Genomic DNA, 5,470 nt, shown 5'->3' with positions numbered 1-5,470 from the left:
TTATTTATAATTTTGAAGATGTTTGTTCATCTGGTATTCAGAAAATGATTCCGACAAGCTTGACCCCGAAACTGCGCACATTGAAGGTCTTGGCAGTAGAATCTATGGGGCCCGACCTGGAGCAAGTTCTCAGTTTCCTGAGATGCTTTCCGTGCCTGGAGAAGCTATATATCGAGGTGATGTTCCTTTCCTGTTAAATGTTAACCATAAGGGAGTTCAATTTGTGACACCTTTTCACAAGTTTACAATGACAATGTACTACAATTTCTGAAGGTTCTTTTGGAGGATTTCAGTACATACATGCCCCCGCCCATATTGGTTGCTTGATCCATATGGTTACATTCAATAAGCATTTCTCCTTTGGATTCATTTGTACTACTTTTCTTAGGGAACTTTTCATCCACTCCAACCTTTTGTGAAGAAGGCTACATTTTTCTAGAATGTAATCAAATGCCCATGTTAATCATGTTAGATCGAAGATGGCATGTTAGTGCATTTTACAAATCATGCAAACCCAATAGCTAGTCCTGTAGTAATGTTCAAAACTGCATGTAGGCACTAACACGTTTCTTCTTTTGCAGATAAAATTAGGCCCAGTGGTGGATAATGTGATACAATATAACAATCATGTCGAATGCCTAGATCTACATCTCTCAGAAATTACTTTGAACTCCTACCGAGGGACCTTACCGGAGATTATATTCGCCAGGTTCTTTGTTCCCAGAGCAAGGGTGCTGAAGGAAATGAGGTTTGGCCTACATTTATTTCGCAAAAATGAATGGTTTGTTGATCAGTGCTGGTGCCTGCTGCAGAATGGAGTAGGCTCCAAAAATCTTGAATTTCATTTTGGAACTTCAGATGATAGAGTAATCGGAAATCATCGGGTCAACCCCATACATGACTTCTTAGTGGTTGACCCCTTTGCAAAAATTGTGAGGTTTCGAAGCCAGACTTAGAAGCGGTGATATTAGTTTGAACCTCTCTGATATCCATGTTCAGTGCATCAATGCGAGCGTTTGTAGCTGATGAGCTGAATTTCATTTCTAATATCAGTTTCAACCTTGTAATCTTCGAATTTGAGCCATATAACTCTGGAATTTGAACCTTGTAACATTTCGAGCTTTTGTGGTACAATCATTGAAATGGCATCATATGAGACTCGTGTATTGCTAGCACTATTTTGACCTTAATATGCAAAGGACTTAGATTTTATTATCCATTCTCGAATTAGTTTACCTTGTCGGTCTCACAGCACACGATCTGTATAGCTAACTCGACTGCGATCTTCGACAATATTGCACACAGTTGGTTTCTTCCATCGTGTGCACTATAGAGCGCATAATTAATTATCGCACTCGAGTGTCCATTATCACCCTTCTGTGTAACTTTGACCTCATCACCCAAGGGTAAGCTTATGACCGAAGTCATTCCACACACTTCATTTTTACAAAGCTTTTTGCCAATAAACGCCCATGATTTCTCCCTCTTCTAGCTGACGCGTGGCAAAACTAGCCGGGCGGGAAGCTTGCGCGGTAAACAACGCGGTAGCGTGGGAACAGGCTCTTCGAGCCCACGCCTGGGGTGAAGTGTCGTCAAGCGTGCACTAGATTCTGGAATCCTCCGCTATGAATGTCGTGCCAAGACATGACGATTACAGGCCGGCCGGCCCCCATTTATTACAGCGTCCATCTAACCTACCCTTGTGTCTCTTCAACCTTTCGATTGCGACCCACCATTGCAAGAACCATGCCCACCACGAGAAATTCTTAGAGAGTATCCTACGCGGCTCCAATGGCACTCTGAGTGGCTACCGACGACGAGCAGCAATTCACCATGTGTGCTGTGGTGGACACCCACAGAAGGTTCATGGACCTCTCGGTGGTGTACACCAACGACCCGGTCTGGGCGGAGCACTCCATCCACATCATGGAGCTATTGCTTGCCGAGGAAAAGTACAAGGTGGTCGGTTCGACCTTGAGTACACCCGCTCTCGAGCCGGGTCTCGTCCCAAGGTCGCCGTCGCCTAGATGTGCATGCGCCACCACGTCCTCGTCTATCACTACTACCTGGTGTCGGTGTCAAAACCGGCGGATCTCGGGTAGGGGGTGCCGAACTGTGCGTCTAAGGCGGATGGTAACAGGAGGCAGGGGACACGATGTTTTACCCAGGTTCGGGCGCTCTTGATGGAGGTAAAACCCTACGTCCTGCTTGATTATTCTTGATAATATGAGTAGTACAAGAGTTGATCTACCACGAGATCGGAGAGGCTAAACCCTAGAAGCTAGCCTATGGTATGATTGTATGTTGTCCTATGGACTAAAACTCTCCGGTTTATATAGACACCAGAGGGGGCTAGGGTTACACAAGGTCGGTTACAAAGGAGGAGATATACATATCCGTATTGCCTAGCTTGCCTTCCACGCCAAGGAGAGTCCCATCCGGACACGAGACGAAGTTTTCGATCTTGTCTCTTCATAGTCCAACAGTCTGGCCAAAGGATATAGTCCGGTTGTCCGGAGACCCCCTAATCCAGGACTTCCTCAGTAGCCCCCCCACCAAGCTTCAATGACGTCAAGTTCGACACGCAGTATTGTCTTCGGCATTGCAAGGCGGGTTCTTCTCCAAATTTCGAATGTTTGTTAGGCAGTGTCCAGCCCCATAAAAGTTGAACTTCTTGGCTTCCGCGCCCAATAAGGGCTATCTTCCATGCGTCGAATGAATACGAGGAGCCAGGGCATTTTTACATTCGCCCCCCTAGCCAGTTAAATAAATTGTCTATTAAAGGAATGGGGATTCTTAGATCCAATCCATACCATCCCCCCTAGCGAGAATCCATCGGAGCGCGGTTCGGAAAGATCCACTCCAGCATGGCTGACCTCCGCAGCTCCTCATGCTGCCCCGTAGCCCTAAGCCCAGTGATTGGGAGAGGTGTTCTATCCCACACAGTCGATTAGTCAAGCTGCAGACCAACGGATTTCTCCCTCCAGCGTATATGGTTCCCGTCAGAGCCAGGCTCGCCACCTACAATGGCGGGGAGCAAGAGGAGAGCTTCCCCAGCCCCTCTACTGGGGAGCGGGTATGCCTTGTTCCTTACTTATTAAGGGGACTCGGATTTCCAATTCATCCGTTCCTCCGTGGGCTCCTGGAGTTTTACGGCCTCCAACTACACAATTTCACCCCTGCTTCCATATTACACATCGCCGGCTATGTCGCCCTCTACGAGTTATTCCTGGGCTGCGAGGCTCATTTCAAGTTGTGGAAAAGGTTATTTTGCCTTGTCCCCCGCACACAGAAGGGGTCACTTTATCAAGTGGACGGAGCCGAAATATGGCACATCGCCGAAATCGGATACCTGTCCGGTACTCCGAAGAAGACGTCCGAAGACTGGCCTTCAGAATGGTTTTATATGGAGGACGTCCCCCTTCCGGACCCTCTTCGGCGGGGTCTTCCTGAGTTCAACAATGCTCCTCTGAAGAAACGCCGAAGTTGGCGCCCACGGAGCCCCCAGGAGGAAGTAAATGGAGAAGTCCTTTACCTGATGAACCGGATTAGAGCGCTGGCTCAATCAGGATTGACAGGAATCGAGGTTATGTCAATATGCATAATGCGGGGAGTGCAACCACTTCAATATCGAGGGCATCCCCTATGGTGTTTTAATGGGGAAGATGATGCCACCCGTTGCGGGCGCAAGGGTCCGGACAACGCTGCTGCTTTAGCAAAAATACTGTCCGAGTTGTTCAAGGGAGAGGAAGAGGAGTTCATCCGCATCAAGCCACGGGATGGATTCTCCATGTACAACCCTCCAAGCTGGGTGAGTTATATCTCCTCACTCCCATTCTTCCCGCATTCTTTGTCGTAGGTACTCACCTTGCCATTTTGCGGCAGGAACTGCGAAAAGCCATAAGGGAGGTCAGCAGCCCATCTCCACAACCAGAGGACCTTGACCGGGCCCTCGGTCCCGGACTCGAAGAAGATCCGGACATATTCGTGGAGCTGATAGACCGGCAGTTCTATCAATTAAGCTGTGATGACGCCATGGTGGCCATTACGGCCGACTATCTCGGACTGCTCCCTGTGTCGCACGTAAGAAAAACCAAAAATCCCAACTCCAAAAACTAGGATCCCCTTTTAGACACTTCACCTACCATATACATATGGTGTTTTACAGGGAAGGCATTCGGGACGCCATGCCGAACCCACAGCAACTCGCCAACAAGAGGCACCGAGGCCGGGCAGGCCAAAAAGCAAGGCGGTCAGGACGGAGACGCCGGCGCAGAGGTATGACAAAAACCCCGCTCCGTGGTTGTCGTCTTTCTCAAAATGTAATGACGTCCATGTTTCTTTAACAGAAAAAATGCTCGCCGGAATATGTCCGGCGAGGCTGCCGATCACGCTTCCACCAGTCGGGCTCCAGGACCGGACATAGAGGCAGAAGCCGACATGGGCCGGACGCCGAATACTCCCCCTACAAAGGATGCAGATAGACTATCCGCTACAAATTCAGAAGTGGAGAGCGCCATGAATCATAGGCGTCGTCGGGCCGTACTCCGTGACGCTTGCTTCTCCCCAGAGGTATTTGATGCCTTCAATTCTGGAGAGGTGTATCTCCGTGTTGCTCAAAATGGTCTAGCCAGAGCCACGGACCCGTATGTAAGGGATGTATGGGTAAGAAAATCTAACTATTATATGTATCAGTAGCCCATGAGACTTGAAACAGTTAGCAGAACTGATTTAAGGATAATCTATTGTGCAGGTTCTTATAGAAAAGAATACTCGACTGTTACAGGAGCTGGAGGGATGCAAGACCCAACTTCAAGCCGTTGTTGCCACATCAAAGGAACCTAAAAAGTCCCCAGCTGGTAACATTTCTTTCAAAGAATGATAGGTACCATATAGCATGCAGCATGGCTGCAGATCTAACAATAGATGTTGCAGATGAATCCGGAGAGAATCCGGAGGACCAGCATGTCGTGCGACAGCTAAAGGCTGGCGCACGCGTGCTGACTGAGGTCAGGCGGGAGAAAAACAATCTCCAAGATGCCAATACCAAACTAAGCGTGGAACTAAAAGATATTCGAGCCCAGCTTGCAGACTCCGAGAAGGAGAATAAGCGGCTTCGACGCGGCATTTTCAGTAAGTGCTTGAACGAACCCTTAAAAAGGGGTCGGCAGAGAAGCCGTCTAACAGAGTTATGTCTGCAGGTATGCTGACGGGTCGTCCCGCAGAGGAGATGCCCGGGTCTGCAGGTGATCTTCTATCCGAGCTCTCACAACTGCACGAACAAGTTCGGCAGGTGATGCAAGGTATTGCCTAGGCCTTGTGGCCATCCGTCTCCCTACCCGAAGGCATTGGAGAGCTTGTGGAGAATCTCAAGGGAGCACGGCGGCGCTTCCAATTATGGAAGATATCTGCCTACCGTCAAGGTGCCAGGGAAGCCTGGGCCATGGTGAAGACGCGGTATACTAAGGCT

Source organism: Triticum aestivum, chromosome 3A (genome assembly GCF_018294505.1).
Source record: "Triticum aestivum cultivar Chinese Spring chromosome 3A, IWGSC CS RefSeq v2.1, whole genome shotgun sequence".
NCBI lineage: Eukaryota > Viridiplantae > Streptophyta > Magnoliopsida > Poales > Poaceae > Triticum > Triticum aestivum.
This window is presented reverse-complemented; position numbering follows the sequence as displayed.